General features: G+C 39.2%; 1 pseudogene; it reads left to right on the forward strand.

Annotated features, from left to right (window-relative positions):
* Positions 1–17,431, forward strand: part of LOC114632743 — a 46,792-nt pseudogene extending 29,361 nt beyond the window's left edge.
* The last annotated feature ends 1,464 nt before the right edge of the window (positions 17,432–18,895 follow it).

Consider the following 18,895-nt stretch of genomic DNA (forward strand, 5'->3'; position numbering starts at 1 on the left):
TCCCTCCCTGAAACAAAAACAGACATTTGGCACACATTGGACAGATTGGAGCTCCAAGGACAGACAATAGATAGAGAAAGCAGAACTGAGGATCTCTCCTGTATGAGCCAGAAAAAAATACAGGACATCTCCTGATTTTTTTCTGCTCCCAGGAGGGCTCTAAAATAGTCTTTTCTTTTCCTTTTCTTTTGTTAACATGACCAGAGATCAGACAACTGCTTTAGTTAGCCCTTCCTCTCCCTCATCTTCAACGTTTAATCTTTTTATTTCCTGCTTAGGAGGTGTAGCGTTTTTTTCATCAATAGTCTCTTGTTGGGGAAACATCACCAATGAATTTTTTTTCTTAACCCTTACTCCTTGTTCCTTGAGGGACTCCTTGAGACCCTTTATATGCAAATCGTGTTTGCTTAATGCTTGTCCCAATGATTGCATTGCTTTTTCTCACCTTTACCGGATCAATCTCACAGGCAGGTGACTCTGTGGTGATCACAATGTGAATTTTCTCTCTTCTCTCCAGAGAAGAGTCAGTTCTATGTGTGTGGGATATCCCTGTGGAAGCAACGTTCGATCTTTCGATCGGATCCTAACCCAAAGGGCACACATCGGTGGCCAACTGCTCTGGCCCGCGGGATGCTACGAGACCTTAGGGAAGGGGTGAAAGAATAAAGGGACAAGAGACACAAGAAATGAGAGCAAGTCTGGATGGAGTTCTGATCAAGTTCTGAAACTTTAATTTTGGGTTCAGGTTATAAAGACACAGCAAACCCGGAAGTTTGGGTGAGGGTCATTGCTTAGGGTTATCCCACTATTGAATGCATATTGCCCTAGATCATCCCATTGTCATATGCTTATTGTCCTAGACCATCCCATTGTTGTAACCCGCTCCCAGGAAATGCCAGACGTTCTTTAAGTTCCTGGGACCTGAGACTAGGTTTCCCAGAACAGTAGGTAATTTCCTGGGTTTGGCTTCCAGCAACTATGGATACCAAGAAATGCATGCTGACATTAGATTGATGTTGCTGTCTCCTGAGAGGCTGTACCACAGCCTGACAAATAAGAGGGGATGCTTGCAGCCAACCATTGGACTGAGAATGCGAACCCCAATGGTGTCCCCAATGGGGGAGTTAGAGAAAGGACTGAAGGAGCTGAAGGGGTTTGCAAACACATAGGAAGAACAATAATATCAACTAACCAGGACTCCCAGAGTTCCCAGGGACTTGACCACCAGCCAATGAGTACACATGGAGGAACCCAAGGCTCCAGCTGCATATGTAGCAGAGGATGGCCTTGTCAGGCATCAATGGGAGGAGAGTCCCTTGGTCCTGTCAAGGCTCCATGCCCCAGTGTAGGGGAATTCGAGGGAGCAGAGGTGGGAGTGAGCTAGTAGGTGTGGGAATACCCTCATAGACACATAGAAGGAGTGATGGTATAGGGAGTATTCAGAGGGGAGTGGAGCGGGTAAAGCGATCACATTTGAAATGTAAATAAAAATAATATCCAATAAAATATTAAATAAAATTAAATTAAATTTAAAAAGAATAGCTCAGAAAATTGGAATTCTCCACAGTGAAGTCACTGCCCTGAAAGAGAGAGCAGTCGGGGATAATTGAAATGTTCTGCATTGATACATCTATTGCCTTTCTCTGAACCAGCTTGCTCAGGAGGAAAAGCTGCTTTACTTTGAGGTTAGAGTAGCTCAGCAGAGCTGTTCATGTAAGAGCAGTAATCACAGTACTGTTAGGTGACTTCTTCATGGTGTATTCTGTATGTGTTCTGAGTCCTTTTTATGTGTGAGAATGGTGGTATTGATATGTCTTTTAACTCTATCTTTGAAATCATACTTCATGATCTAAAAGGTAGATTTGTGCTGTAAACCTCCATCTGCCTCAGTGGCTAGACTTACAAATTCCTTTTCCCAATTATGTAGTTCAAAGGATAACCTAGGGCCTAAAATTTATACAAGAATTAAGAATAATAGCAGATATGAAATGCAAAATCTATTCTTGGCTTGTTTTTCTTTGAGCTCAATACACTCTTTTCTAAAGATATTTTTTAAAATAATTGTTTAGTTTTATGCAATGGTTTCCTTATGAAACACATTGCTAGAGCAGCTGTACTTCTAGCCTAGAGAGATGTTTCTGAGAAAAGCTCTCACAGATACACTCCAATGCCTTGATCCCACTTGTTACTCATGAGGGCAATAACATATTGTCTTCTTGATTAAGCTAGCTAAATTCTTAAATGAGCTGCCTGCATCACCACTCAGTTTTAAAATTACCTGTTGGAGTCATATAGTCAACTTCCCATTGCAGTAAGAGGAAAAGGATTTGCATGTGGAGGAGCTTGGCTTCTACCTTCAGATCAGAGTAGGAGGACAAGATCTTTGTGTTATTTGTGGAGACAAATAGGGCAACCAAAAAACTGAAAGTATCATCATTATGTAGAAGTACTTGGTTGTGCTAGAATGAGTTGTTTTGTAATCTCCCTGCATGTATTAATTCATATCATGTAAAAGAAAACAGACCAGACTGGTAGGCATACAAATTGTAAAGGGTAGCTTGATCTAATAAGTATTGAACTTCCCACTAGAGGGCACTTTTGCATGTATATCGCTAATCTGCTTGCAAATTTACTTCAGCTCAGAAGGTTGAAAAACAGTACATTGATTTTAGCTGTACTTGCTAGTTTCCATATCTCAGCAGCTAACATTCCTCATAGGGGCGAGGTCAAATCCTATCTTCTTTTGTTTTCTTTTTTTTAATTTTTAAATTCTATCTTCTTAATACCATTCACTCTACCAGGAAATGATCTACTTTTTTTAAAGTGATATAGATATGTGGAGATTTTTCAGTGATATTTATCTTTTTAAAGAGTCAATAATTGATTTCAGCTTTTAAGTGTGATTTCCTTTAAATGCATCTCTGCTATTCTCTCTTAATTGTATTCATTCTCTAAAACTTCCCAGTCATTAAAAATTTCTTTTCATGTTTCACAAGTGCTGTTGATTATTTAATTCTGCTTAGAGCAATGTCTTCTTACCACAGTCTGGCTCATACTTTATAATTTAGAATTAATTTGGACATCCAATCCTGTCTCTGCTGTCACATGCTGAGAAGTTAGTCCTTCAACTCTCCCATGCTTTGCCTTGACTGTTCACTGAAACAAAAAATAGACCACAAATGATTGTCCTCTTACTTCTGTTTTTTGTTGAGACTTTCAAATGAAGCTGCACCTGTGTAAGATTGAGTTTAAAACCAACTTTGAAACTTGTGTAGTCACAGCCCAGAAAGGGTTGGGACAAAATAAGTTGATAACTTTCCTGCTTTGATGGTACTCAAGATTAACAACGAACATTGAGGTAATATGTTTAAATGATTGAAATATGTACTGAGTCGCCCATTCTGGGGTCCAACACCATGTAACTATGAATGTAAACATCAAATTGAACTTTCTGTTGAAAGGCCACTGGATAGGGGAAACCCCCACTCAAGCCATAGGATATTACAGCCACCTAATGACTCATGAGACACCTATCTTGATGCAACTGTAAAAGGCTTTATTTGGGGATCAGTGAGCTGAGGTCGAGACTCACAAGAGAAGTGTTGACCTAAAGGCTTGGGAGTGGAGGGTATTTAAAGCGAAAAATCATGAATCAGGGGGGTGAGGGGGAAACCAAAGAACAATCATCATGAAACACAGTGGGAAGTTCCAGCCCATATCATAAAAGTAGTGGAAAGCCCCAACCCATTATTCAGTTAGCTATAAACCAGGGTGGGGAGTGGGAAAAATCCTGTACTTATTTTTCTCAAGAATGTAACTTTGTTCCATCATCTACTTTAGGGTTAGACAGTTCCTGGAGCCCAGAGCTCATGAACCAGCTGACATTCATTGTTATGTGGTCACCTAAGTTCCTGCAACTAAGAGCTCTTGAACCAGCTGATCTGCATTCTTGGTTCTGCTCAGTCTGCAAGGGGTCATAAAAACTTTCTATACCTTGCACTGTGAAACCAAATTTCTGTAGTTACATTAATTCTTCCAAAATAATACCTAGGCAATATGATATGACCCTGCCTAACACAAGTGTATTTTTTTCAAGTTTTAAGATGATACTCCTAAGAGAATAGACATGAGTAATACTTGGAGTGCGCGAATACAAATCATTCCTCTCTGGAACACATGACCATAAAGCCCACTTCAACTTTTAAACAGTATTTTGTGATTATACTTATGACACTTCCACCATCTGTCTTCTGCTTCTAAATCCTCCTATAGACCCTTCATTGTCTTGTGATTCATTGACTCTGTTTGCTTGAACAACAGTTACTGTCTGAATATGACTCATGTTTGGCTGTAGGACTTCCCATCTATGAAGCAAATTGATGGCTGAAATGAACTATAGGTATGGAATAGAATGTACATACGATGTTCCTTGTTCTTTGCTTGAAGAAGAAGACATGCTCTGGAAGACTGCAACAATTTCTTCATAGATACAAACTTCCCAGACTAAGACCCTGTTGATGTATTGTCCCTGAAATCATAGACTAGAATATATATTGGATTCTTTACATTACATGATGTTGCTTACTGATTGAAAAAGTAACTCAAACAGCTTTGGCTTTTTCCTTTGTAGTATAGGAGTATATATATGTGTGTGTGTGTGTGTGTGTGTGTGTCTGTGTGTCTGTGTGTGTGTGTGTAGGTGGTTTCAAGACAGGGTTTCTCTGTATAGCCCTGGCTGGCCTGGAATTTACTCTGTAGACCAGGCTTCCCTCCAACTCAGAAGTCCACCTGCCTCTCCCTCCCAAGCACTGGGATTAAAGGCATGCACCACCACTGCCCAGCTTAGAAGTGTATTTTTAAACCATTAATTTCTGATTCTATATGTCCAGCCATACAGAAAAGCTCTCATTTATGGAAATACCCAAGAACATACCAGCTGGCAGCTCATATGTAACTATATAGACAGTAAGTTTTTCTGGAACTGTATTATAGATCATTGTGAGCTGCCATGTAAATGCTAGGAATGAAGCCTGGTTCTACAGTTAGTGCTCTTATCACCTGAAAGATCTCTCCAGCCCTCTTACCCACTTTCAATAATATAAAATATAATACCATATACAAGGTATTTGGGACAAGAGGAGCAGCTTTAAAAAGAGCTGCAAGCATGTAGTGGAGTTGGCACAAAAGTGAGGCTACGCGTGCTTCAGTGACAGAGTTGGAAGACTAGGGAGACCTAAGGACTTTGTAGTCTAGGCAATTTCATCATATTCTCAAGAAGCTGAACAATGAATGTCATGAGTTCATGTTTGCCTGCTGGATTGGGACTTGCTTTGGTCTGTTCCATCTTCAATATGATTTGACTCTGTGGAATAATATGGTTTATTCTTAGTATTGAATGTTGGAAACATAACAGTCTCATTGAATGTCATGGAAGAGTGTGGTACAGGAAGAGGCAGGAGTTGAAGCAAAATGTGGTGTTTAAATGGGAATGTCCCCCATTGCTCACATGTTGAATACTTTTTTTCTAGTACCTGGAAGTCTTTGAGAGGAGTACGGGAAAAGTGTAGGATAATCATTCTAGGGAATTTTTGTGACATCTACCTCTATTTGAAAGGTAGGGGTGGTTTGCCACCATTAATAGCAAAATCTCACTAGGTAAATAAAATAATCCACTTGCACCTTTTGGATTCAATGTGGTACTTTATCTACTTCACAGAGGAGGGGGCTTACCTTATTTTCCTACTGATCTGTGGATGATTTGTGCTCCCGAAGTCCTATTGCTTATTAAGAGTGGAACTCTTGCCAGGCGGTGGTGGTGCACGCCTTTAGTCCCAGCACTTGGGAGGCAGAGGTAGGCGGATTTCTGAGTTCTACAGAGTGAGTTCCAGGACAGCCAGGGCTACACAGAGAAATCCTGTCTCGAAAAACCTTAAAAAAAAAAAAAAAGAGTGGAACTCTCTAGTAGGAGAATTAGCCCCAGGCAATGAGGTCCCTATTTGGCTAATCAATGCAACATGGGCAGTCCTTGAACCACATTCAAACAACCAATCAAAATGCAGTCAGCAAGTTTTATTTATGTATTTGAGTCTTCATAGTCACACATATGTAACAAGAAAGATATTGGCAGAGAAGAATTTAGGATTGAGAGGGGAGAAGTAAGTGGGTAAATTGTTTAAGGATATTTGATTATGGTTCACAGAAAACATAATTGGTAGTGAAATATCCAAGCTTAGGAAAATATTGCCTTTTCAAATGTAGCTAGGTGTTTCCTATAAAGATATAGTTTATGTGTTTCTCCGAAAGTCTCAGTAGACAAAAATGCTAAAGAATGGAAATTTTCTGCCTATTTTAAGGCAAATTTTTTGACGGGAGTCTTGTGATCTTTGTTGGATGACTTGAGGCAAAGTCAGCTTGGATGGCATTGAGATGCTCTTCAGTAAAGGTGAAAAGTTTTAGCTGCCTACAGACTTGGCTTGGATCCTCCCACAACCACTACCACTGGGAACTGTCCTGCTGCAGCCTGCCAAGGGTGTCGTGAGGGAGACAGAGCTTTCATTTGTAACAGAAATATATTGGGAGTTCTCCTGGTCGGCACTCTCTTTGGACTCCATCTCTATCTCTTGGCTTAGAAGAGCACTGTGGAAGCAGAGAGGTAAGAAATTGCAGGACAGAGATGAGACAGGATTTGAGGAAAGAGAGCAAAGGAGCCCTCATGGATTTCAATGAGCTCAAGAGAAAGGTAGACTATCTATGTTAAAGGGCATAGATGAAGGAGATTTCTTTGCAGCCAGCAGTTTAGTTGTACATTCAAACTTGTAAATAGGTATTTTGTATATAGCTAAGTAAATGAAGTTAACTTACTAGTGTCAGGGGCAGCCTTGCTTATACAGTGAAGGCCTAAAAAAGGCCTGAGTCAGACATACAGGCCTGCTAACACAATGTCTTTGTCTCTGTGGAAAAACACAGAACAAATAACTATAGACCTTGTAGGCAAGTCACCTTAGTGGAATTTTGCCAACTTGGATAAGAACAAGTAGTCATAGGTCTTGTGGATGGGTGGCCTTGGTACCACCTTAGATAGAAACAAGTGAATCATAGACAGAGTCATAGTGACCTGTTCCCTGAACTTTCATCCAGCTGATACCCTGTTCTGGAAGATATCTGTACTCCCCCTGAGATCACCTATACTCCTGGGTCAGCCCCTTCCCCACATCCTGCCTCTATGTGTATATAACCCCTGTGTGGAAAAATAATAAAATCATCTGTTTAATCAGACAATTCGCTGTTATTTGCATACTCATCTTTTACCCTATTCTCTCTTTCATGTGATCTTTCCAGACCCTGTTCATTGCCCTGCTGGACAAGGCACACTAGGCTAGCATGTTTTTACCAAACCTCCCACCTCATTTGTCATTATTGGGAATATATATTAGAGAAATGTAAAAAGGTTACAGGACGTGATCTACTATATTCTGATTCAAATGCATAAAAATTAATTTTTAATGAAAAATATAATAAATACAGAGATAGTTGAGTTATGAGCATTGGATGCTGTTACAGATGATGACACAGGTTGCATTCCCAGAAACCACATGGCATTAAACCAGCTGCTGTAACTGCAATCCCAAGGGATCTTAATGCCCTCTTCTGACCATTGTAGGTACTACGCACAGACATGTGCCAGCAAAACACTCACATACATAAAATAAAAATAAAGTATAAAATATGGGTTCTTCTACAGGGATGTTACAGCCTTGACACACACAACATTCAGGATGCACTTCTTTGGGGTCCTACAGGCCAGCAGCTTTGGCCTTCTTCTGAACCATGTTGCTGAGAAAGAAAAGCAGCCTTATTCTTAGGTTAGACTAGCTCAACAGGCCTGTTTGTGTAAGAACAGTAACCACAGTGCTGTTAGGTGATGTTTCCATGATATTTTCTGTATCTGTAGTCTCTGTTCATTGTATATGGTAGAGTTGTGGCATTGATGCATCAATCTTCTTTAAATCATACATCATGGACTAGAAGGTAGTTTTGCTCTTTAAGTCTCTATCTGCCTCAGTGAGTGAACTTGTAACATCCTGTCCCCATTTAAATTGTTTAGAATGTAACTTGGGGCCAGAAGCTAAAAGAGACTTATGGATGACAATATATTTGGAACTAAAACTTTGTTCTAGGCTGGCTCTTCTTTGGTCATTAGTCAGAGGTGAATGAGTGATCTGTTCCTGGGAAAGGTTGATAATTCTATACCTGCTGTACATTCAGACTTTTAGAAAATTATTTCTGAGAAAAGGTTTTCCAGGGTGAGTCACGTAGCCCTCATTCCACTCTGTTATTTCCCAGAGCAGTAACATTGCCATCCTACTGTTTAAACCAAGTAAATTCTTAAGTTTACATCTGTACCACCACTGTATTTTAAATTGCACATGAGTCATGTAATCAACTGTTTTTTGCATCACGAAGAAAAGATTTCCATGAGGTGCATAGCTTCTGTATTCACATCAGAATAGGAAGAAGTTTATTGTGTACAGTACTAGGGGAAACAGGATAGGCAATCAGCTGCTGGAGTTGCCATAATGAAAAAGGACCTGATGCTGGCAGGGAGGTAATTTTGTAATATTGCAGCATGTATTAATTCATGCTGGGTGAATGAAAACAGACTAGATTGGTGGGTATATGATTTGTGATATTAGTTAAGCCAATGAATACTCAAATTGCAGTTAGGTTAGTGTCCTATGGAGATATGTGCAATCCTCATTGACATGGTTAAATCAGCTCAGAAATGTGGAACACAGGCCTTCATTGGCTGTAGCTGTGTGTCAAGTTACAGGTCTCAGCAGCCAACAATCCACATAAAGGCTAGTTTAAACAGTATTTGAAAAATGGTATTTCTTCTACCAGGAAATGGTCTGCTCTTTTTAAAAGTCAGAATGGCTATATGTTTTTTCACTTATACTTATGTTTGTAAAAAGTCAATCACTGGTTCTTTTTAAATGCAGCACTGCTCTGATTTCTTACTTGTTTCCATTCTGTGATGTTTCCCAGGTATAAGAATTTCTTTTCCGATTTTACAAGTGCTGCTTAGGACAAGGTCTCCTGAAGCCCAGGCTGGCTCATACTTTGTAATTGAGAATTGCTTTGAACATCTAATGCTGTCTCTAAGGCCACAAGAGGAGAAGACAGTACTGCATATTTTCCAGGCTGGGCTTTGAGGGTGAAAGTTTCCCATTTGGCAGTACTTGATATTATCAGTGTGTAGTGAGGTCATCAATTTTCCATATCGAAAATCACCTTGACTGGCCATTACTCTGGTCCACAGACCAGGCAATTAAGAATCTGGATAAAGAACTGAACCTATTGTCAACTATTGTTGACACTAATGCAACTTATTCAAATTACTGTAGTTACACGTGTTCAGTTACCTAAAACCTAACAGATGGGCACTGTGAGGGATTTTTATTATTTGCAACATTTAAGAGGGGAAAATTCTTAAATCTGCAGGTTTTTATTGACAATAAAAGTTAATCTGGGCCACAGCTTCTGGTGAGAGCTTATGTATGTAAAGGGTATTGAAGATGGAAGTTCTTTCTCTTTCTCTCCTTGTCACATGCTGGCTAACAAGGTCATTCTATTTCTCTGGCATTAGAGACTCCTTCTTTGGAATTGTGTTCTACACTGAAGATTAGTTGAGATATAGAGGTACTCCAGTATTCTTCAACTTTCCGTTGGTCCACAGCCTTTGTTTTACTAGTTGGAGCACATTTTGTAAGCCAGAGTATATATCCACTTTCTGCACACATAGAGAGTTCCACGCTAAGAGTTCTGTTCATCTGGAAAACCATTACTAATACAGATAAGTTTTTTCACTTACCCTCTGAGGAAGATGTGCTGGCTAACAATAGTGCTCCATAGTGATTGACACCTATTCCCTGCTTCTCTACCAGGATTGTTTCGAGTCTTATATGTAGCAGTTGAATGTTAGCTGCAATTTTCCTGAAGTCAGTATAAAATCAGAGAAACAAACATCACATTTTGTGTCATAAAATCTCTCTTTAATTGTTAATATCATTGGAACCTATAGTTTACTCTCCTCCAAGTTGAATAACTTACTGTGATTCCTCAGAAGAGGAGGGGGCAGGGTGAGGAGGAGGAGGAAGGGCGGCAGCAGCTGTGGAGGAGCTGGAAGAAGAAATTCCTGCTTCATTCTGAAAGACAGAAAGATAGACTATTAGAGGACAGGAATGAAACAAAAATCTTGCAGATGTGAACAGGGTCAGCTCCTGGACTAGAATCCTGGGTCAGGAATCTCTATGCTGTGAGCCTTCAGGACACTCTAAACCTAAAGGAGGTGCTCATGTCACTCAAGATTCACTAGCCAGTGAGGGCCTCCAGGCAGGCCCTCCAGGAGAAGTAGGGTGTTCTTTCCGGTGCGTTGGTTCCCCTATTGGTTCATCTAAGTTGCTGAGCAGGCTTGAATGATTGGTCTGATGTGTTTTGATCTCTGCTGCCTTGTGCCTAAGAAGAGGGCCATCAGTCTGCAAAGTGGCGACTTGGTGATCAGGAGACCACTTCCTGTAACCTGAATAGGCAGAGGGATAAGCACCCGGAGTCTGGGTGGTGAGATGCAGGGGTCCAGCCCTGGCTTTTCTTCTACATAGCTCTTGAGTCAGCAGAATGGGAAGAGTGGTCTGCCGGGGCAAGACTTGGTCTTCAGAGATATTTAGGGTTGTTGTTTAGTATTAAGACATTTAACTATCTTAAGTCTAAGTGACTTTGCAGCTGTAACTGACCTGCCCAAGATCCTCTGAGGCCAGGCCAGAAGGTGCAACCTCTGGTATTTAGCACCTCATCTTAAAACAGCAGGGATTAATAAGTAGCCTTTTCTCCACAGAAACTGGGCTGCTCTAACTTCCAGCCTGCTAGTTGAAGTCACAGGAAGAAACGTGAGACACTTTGAAATGTCATTTTAATCTTTGTTTCTAAGTCCTTCTAAAAAGTTTCCCAGAAAATGTTTCTAAGAAAAGGGAATCGGGTAATTAAGTAAAGAATTAGTTGCTAGAGCCTTTTTCCTCTTGTCCAGATGTCTCTCACTTGTTAGGGTTCAGGGGGAGTCTGGACCAATAAACTTTATTGAACCAAGAGAAGAGAGTCACCCTCACAGAAGGAAAGACTTTTACACAAGCAAATATGGATAAACTCACATAAATTCATATACAAATTCATACACCTTTGGGAGGGTAGGTTGATCCAATGTACATTGAATTTTCAACTAGATGGGACTCCTTTGCAGATGTGTCCAATCCAGTTGCACAGTTACTTCAGCTCAGAGGGTTGAGAAGCCTGCAATTAGCTTCAGCTGTGTGTTAGGTTTTAGAAGCTAACATTGAACATAGTGGGGGAAGTTAAACTGTCTGTGTCTTATGCCATTCTCTCTAACATTCTGTACTTTTTCAGAATTGGTACATATGCATTCTCCTTTCCCAATAAAGAGAACAATGTCAGATGGCTTCTCAGGTCTCTCTTCTGTAGAAGATTCTGATGCTAGGAATATTTGCCCAGAGGTGCATGATTAAATACATACTGCTATCTATCATACTTTTAATATGTTTTATACAGTATGGTGTAATTAGTGAATCAAAGTCAGCTGGGCATCTAAATCAGACCCTGTCTCATACCAAGGAAATTAGCAGAATTGTATTTGTGATAGGCTTTCAGATTCCAGTTTTTCTTTCTTTTACCAATTAATCTTAATGTTAAAATTTGATTCCAAGTTAAAAGTCACCTTCTTTTTTTTGACTTGTTCTTTATCGTCTTGTGATTTCCACATCACAGATGGTTTCCAGTGTTCCTGGTATGTTCTGATAACTGGGAGATAGTGAACTAAGTTACTAACTGAAAAAGATTCTACCTCTGTAAGCACATGCTATCGTACTTAAGCCTTGAGTTTGACTATAAAAGTACTGCCCTGCTTTTTAATAAATCGATTTCTTTTTGTTTAGTCAGTTTACATCCTGCTCACTGCCATCCTCCCTGTCACCTCTCTCATAATTCTTCCTTCAGCTCCCCCTCCCTTCTTCTCTGAGTAGATGGGCCACATTGTATTACCTAGATCTTTTAGGACTAGTGTATTATCTTGGTTTCACAGTAAGTCAAAATTTTTATTCAGATTCCTGATGGCCTAGTGTGTGAACCCAAAACTTTACCAGTCAATCATCTAAAATTGATTACCTCACTGTTCATTTGTAATATTAAGTACTGTCAAAGCAGCAAAGTTATCTACTTCCTTTTGTCCCGTCCCTTTCTGGGCTGTGACTATACCACTTTCAAAGTTCCTAGACTACAATCCAGGGCATTGCAACTCTATTCTGTGTGCCTTCAGGACACTGTAACCCTAAGGAAAGTTCTCTTGTCATGAGCTGGGCAGCACTCCGATATTAAGCTGTACTGAGAAGAGTAGAATGGATGATGTAATGGATTTTTCAACGCTTAGGAAATAGTAAGTCACACCACAAAGAATTTACTAGAGGGAAGATTGCCTCTAAACCACATTACAGGTAAGTAGTAGGCTAGCCAGGTCTCTTAGAAATTGGTATGCTAGGATACACATGTTTGTTCACCAGGATTGTCCAGAAATGTGGCTCCAGATCAAGACAAAGGAGACAACCCTGATTAACAACCAGCCACAAGGCCCTTCCCCAGATCAAAGACCAGGTTTCTAAGAAGCTCGCAAGTTTACAGGCTTTCCCGAAGACCATGAGGTATTGGTAAAAACACAAATCTCCTTTCCTAAAAGCAGGCATATGACTTGGAGTGCTGGGACAGGTCTAGGGACAGGCTTTTTGGAGAGGAATTGCCTCAGATTCTGAGAATCCAGCACTTCCTACCTCATAGAGTTTATTTGTATCAGTTCCAAGACCACAGTAGGCATGATCAGCAGTTTTGGTGGATATCCTGTGCTTCAATTGAGTAGCATTGTTTGGTTAGATTCCTCCTTAGTTTGTCCAATACTATGGTAGTTTCTTTTTTTTTTCCAAAGATTTATTTATTAGCCGGGCGTTGGTGGTGCAATCTTTAGTCCCAGCACTTGGGAGGCAGAGGCAGGCAGATTTCTGAGTTCGAGGCCAGCCTGGTCTACCGAGTGAGTTCCAGGACAGCCAGGGCTACACAGAGAAACCCTGTCTCAAAAAACAAAACAAAACAAAGATTTATTTATTTATTTATTTATTTATTTATTTATTTATTTTATGTATCTGAGTATACTGTCACTGTCTTTAGACACACCAGAAGAGGGTATTGCATTCATTATAGATGATTGTGAGCCATGATGTGGTTGCTGGTAATTGAACTCAGGACCTCTGGAAGAGCAGTCAGTGCTCTTAACAGCTGAGTCATCTCTCCAGCCCCTATGGTATTAAGTTTCTTAATGGAAGTATCCATTTTCTATCCATTTTCTTCTTATAAGTAGTGTAAATGCTACTATTCTTAAGATAGTTACTTAGCATAAGCCTTAGCTCCTGGCCATCTTAATACAAATTTTAAACTTTCTACCTTCTACTTTTCCTATCTTTGTTTCCTCTGTGACCTTCCTCATAGAACTCTTTTATTGCAGAATGACCTGCTGTTTCAGGGTACTGGTATACTTAAGAAATAATTCTGGAATATCTTTGCTATGTAAACCTCCCATCTGCCAAGTAGCTAAGGCAAGTAGTCTCCACACCATTTGAAAATTGTTCACACTGTAACCTATGGTGTCAACCTAAAAGACACATAAGGGAGACAGCGTACATGGAATGCAAAACTCTCTTCTGGCCTGGTTCCTCTTTCTTCATTAACCAGAACTGAATGTGTACTATTGTTACAGAGAGTTTTTCTCCTAATTAGAATTTTAATTGTGTGTTGCCTGATTTCCTCTCTGGAAGATATATTAATTCTAGAAGAGTTGGATATTCATCCCTTTAGAAAAATGTTTCTGACACAGACTATGTTGCCTCAGGAACACTGGCACTGATCCCAGTGTATTGTTCCACATGAGCTAGTATGATGATAGAGTTTTTAAATTACCCATTTGAGTCATGGAATGAAGTGTGCATTGCAGTAACAGGGAAATTATTTCCACGTGAAGCATGACTTCTGTCCTCAGACCTGAATAGGAGGAACAGTGTGTCATGTGTATAGTGCACAGTGAAACAGGGTAGGCAATACTTGCATCACAGACTAACTCAGGTTTAAGGCACTTAGCTGCAGGGTTCACTGTTATGAAGAAGGATCAGATTGACCCAGACTGGGTGATTTTGTAATTACCTAGCAAGTGTTCAAATGCATAAATTCTAATATAAACACACAAGATTGGTGAATGTACAATTAGGAAATATTGGGTTGATCCAGTGAATATTCAATTTCCAGTTATGGTACTGTCCTATGTAGACATGTGTGGTCTCATTGACTTGGTTAAGTCAGCTCGAATTTAGAGACACAGGCCATTCATTGGCTGCAGCTGTGTGTGTCAGGTTACAGGTCTCAGCAGCTGCCATTCCACATAAGTGCAGGGTCAAAACGTATTTTATTAATGCCATTCCCTCTCCCAGGGAATGGCCTGCTCTTTTTCAATGTCTTAATTAGTCTTTTATTTGTGTGTTGTGTGACCCCCAGCCTAGGGGAAAACATATTAGTTTTAGAAGAACTGCATCTTTGGCTATTAGAAAAAGAGACTTTCTCTTCTTGACCTGAAAGGATTGCCTATCCTCATTTCTTGGAAAATCTGACTTCTAGTCTTATAATCATCAGAGTTGGATTTTTACTAAAGTGACTAATATGGTTAACAAGTTGGTTTTCATTTTTTATTAAAACTTTCTCACATATTATTAATTGTCTCTGTCTCCTGACTGCTTAAGTTGTCAACATTTCAGAGCCTACAATCATCTGAGGGAGTATCAATTAGAGGGCCTCCCATAATCAGAATGGCTGGTTGCTGACTTTGTGAGACATTGTCTAGACTGACAATTGAGTAGTGAAGGCTCTTCCACTGAGTGTGGAAGAATCCCTAAGGAAGTGGGCCTGGGCTGGATGAGAGAGCCAGGTGAACATGAGCCAGTGACCAAGCAAGAGAACAGGCCAGGAAACATCGTTCGCCCATGGTTTTTGCTTTAATTTCTAGCTTAAGTTTCTATCCTGAGCTCCCAAAATAACAGAATGTGGTCTGACAGAACCAGCCAAATAACCTCTTTGTTTCTTAAAACACTTTTGGTTTGATGATTTAATCAGTTCTAGTAAGCAAGTTAGAAAAATAAAATGGTAAGCAAAAAGTGATTTTGGTGCTGGATAGAACTTGGGAATGCTGTCTTTTCGAGCAATGCTGAAAACTGCCTTTAGATGGCCAAAAGGCATTGAAATCTATGTTCCTCTTAATTAACTGTCCTTGTAGAACCAGGAAAATTGGCATATTGAGAGTAATGCATAGGAAGAAAATCAATGTCGCCGGGCAGTGGTGGCGCACACCTTTAGTCCCAGCACTTGGGAGGCAGAGACAGGCGAATTTCTGAGTTTGAGGCTAGCCTGATCTACAGAGTGTGTTCCAGGACAGCCAGGGCTACACAGAGAAACCCTGTCTCAAAACACCAAAAGAAGAAAAGAAAAGAAAAAAAGAGAAAAAAAGAAATGCTCCTATTTCTCCTGGTTCATTTTGCAAATATAATATGATGCATGGTAGAGTAAAAATGGAATACAGTTAGTGGGTTAAAGGTCTGAATTCTTCCACTTTTTATCAAGTGTGAGAAAAACCTTTTATTCAAAAAGAATATGTAAAGCTGAGCCGCATAATAAATGCTCATACAATCTCAGGTATCTTTGAAAATGAAAAACAACCCATAATCAAGGGAACAGCATGAATGTAAACAAAGTGATAAAATCTTAAGGTCTGATTCCTCTTTATATTTAGACAAATCGTGACATTGATCGTACAGACAAATGTGTTCATCATTGTGGTAAAGCTTTCAAATGTCCCAATTTTCTTCTCAGGCATGAAAGAAGTCAAAGTGCAGAGAAATCCTCTGAATATACACAATGTGGTAAAGCCTTTGCTTTAAATGCTCACAGTCCTGCTCAAAGGCATGAAAGTTTTTATACAGAAAAGACACCTCATGAAGTTATTCAGTGTGTCGAAGCCTTTGCACCTTACATAAGTCTCCAAACAAGTAAAAGCACACAAATTGGAGAGAAACCCTATGAATGTAATCAGTGTGGTAAAGCTTTTGTAAAAGACTGTCATCTTAAAAGTCATGAAAGAATTCATACTGGAGAGAAATCCTACAAATGTGATGAATGTTATAAATTGTTTTCACAAAAAGATAGTCTCAAGAAACATAAAAAAACTCATACTGGAGAGAAAGCCTACAAATGTAATCACTGTTATAAAGCCTTCTTACATTGATGGAGTCTTCACAACCATGAAAGCATTCATACTGGAGAAAAACCCTACAAATGTAATGAATGTGATAAAGCCTTTTCCTAACACTGTTATCTCCAGATGCATAGAAGAACACATACAGGAGAGAAACTCTACAAATGTACTCAATGTGATAAAGCCTTTTCCCAAAAAAGTAGTCTTCAAATACATAAGAGAATTCATACTGGAGAAAGACCATACAAATGTAATGAATATGATAAAGCCTTTTCATGACACATTAGACTCCAGACGCATAAAAGAATTCATAGTGGAGGGAAATTCTAGATATGTAATCACTGGTAAAGGCTTCTTACTTCCCTGAAGTCTTAACATGCATGAAAGGATTCATACTGGAGAGAAGCCTTACAAATGTAATAAATGTGATAAAGCTGTTTTCCCAACATATTGGTCTATAAGTATATAAAAGTATACATGCTGGAGAGAAACCCTACAAATGTAGCCAACGGGATCACACCTTTACAAACCACAGTCATCTTAAAAGGCATGGAAGCATTCATATAGGAGTGAAACCATACGTATGTAATCCATGTGATCTTGACTTTTCCCAACATTATAATCTAAACTCATTAAAGAAGACATATTGGAGAGAAACCTTATAAGTATAATCAGTGTGAGAAAGCCTTTTCAAAACAAGGTCATTTCCAAAAACATAAATGAATACATACTGGAAAGAAAAGCTACAAAGGTAATGAATGTAAAAAAGACCTTTTACAGTGCCATCCTTTCAGAATGTGTAAAGAACATGGAGAGAAACCTTATGAATGTGATCATAGTATTAATTGTCATGAACATATTTATTTTGCTAAGAAACCTGAATATAAGCAATGTGGTAAAGCCTATGCTCAGCATGGTTATCTAATGCAGCAAGAGCATGTACTCGAGATACAAGGACAGATAGACACACAAACACACATAGACCTTATAAATGTACATAATATGGTAAACCTTTGCACATCACAGTCATCTTAGAACATATAAAGGACCACAAAATCTACCTCAGAATACATAAAAGAACACACTGGAGAGAGAAACCCTGTGTGAGTAATGTGGTAAGGCCTTTGCAGGTGACATTTATCACTTAATGTATAAAATGACACAACCTTGTAAGAAACCTCATGAAAGTAAGCAATGTGGTAAAGCTTGTTCATGTACTGGTCATTTTTGAAATCATGAGAAAAATCCATGCTGCAGGGAACACCTATAAATGTAGTCAATGTGGTAAAATTTTGCACTTTGTGGTATCTTTATGTAAGAGTAAAACCTTTAGCAGGTGATCAATTTGTTAAAGATTGCATGTCACAGTAGTCTTTTAAGATCTAGAAGAACTCACAATTAAAACAATCTATGACTCTGATGGGCTTGGTACAGTCTTTAGCCAACCCACTTACATTAAGTTAAACAAAGTTATTCATTCTTGAGAAGAACTCTAGCATGTGTCAACTATTTGCTCAAGTATGATGATGTCTCTATTTTGTTTGTACCTGTAAACTCATAGGGAAAATAATCCTATGATTTTCATTGATAAGTTTTAGATTTCAAAGTTCACTTTAAGTCCATGGAATAATTCATTCAGGTGTAAAATTTTAAGGGTTCATATTAGTGCATTTATTTGCTGTAGTAGAATGTCTAAGGTATTGTAGAAAAATTTAATCCCAAACTAGGGTTCCTACCCAACCTTTCACCATTAATTTTCCAAGTAAAAGGTATATGTAAAGTTTATATTTATAAAAAAAAAACCCCAATCAGGAGACCTCAAACAGAAGTCACTCTAAAACTGTGGAAGTCAGGCATTTAGAAAGAACTATGCAGTGTGGATGAACTATTGGGGGTGGAGTGGGGCTTTGGATGTAGAAGAGGAAGTAAAGGCCCTCTGGAGTGCAATGCTTGATGTTTACCTGAACACCATCTGGCTTCTACTGTAGTCTCTGTATCCAATCAGCTGTGGTTGTTGAGTCCTGTCCAGTTCTTCCCCTCTTTTTTATCTAGGCAACTACACAGATTTGTAGTGATAGCAACCTGCATATCCCATGAGGCAGTCTCCAATTAGACCACAAAGCCTCTCAGTCTGTACCTCACTACCCCTGTATAATGCCTGGATGGTAAGAATTGGATATTCTAAAGAGACATTCACATCTCTCCCTTTGGTTTTGGTCTAGTGTAATAGTGGTATCCATGAATATTTAATTTCCTTTGGAATCAAATTTTCAGAAATGACTCATTCCTCTAGGTAAGAACTTCTGTGCATAATAAATATTTATTTGTTTTAACTAAATACTTTTCAGGAGAGCAAGGAGCTAAAATTCTGTTAAAATTCTTAGAAAAAGGGAGAAAATTCTGTGTTTCAAGTCAGTCATGCTGAACAAATATGTTAATCTGTTTTCAATTTTCATTAGTAATTTCCTCTTTTCATTTTATTCCTTTTTGTTGTTTTAT

The sequence above is a fragment of the Grammomys surdaster genome, unplaced genomic scaffold, assembly GCF_004785775.1.
Source record: "Grammomys surdaster isolate TR1022 unplaced genomic scaffold, NIH_TR_1.0 414, whole genome shotgun sequence".
Classification (NCBI taxonomy): domain Eukaryota; kingdom Metazoa; phylum Chordata; class Mammalia; order Rodentia; family Muridae; genus Grammomys; species Grammomys surdaster.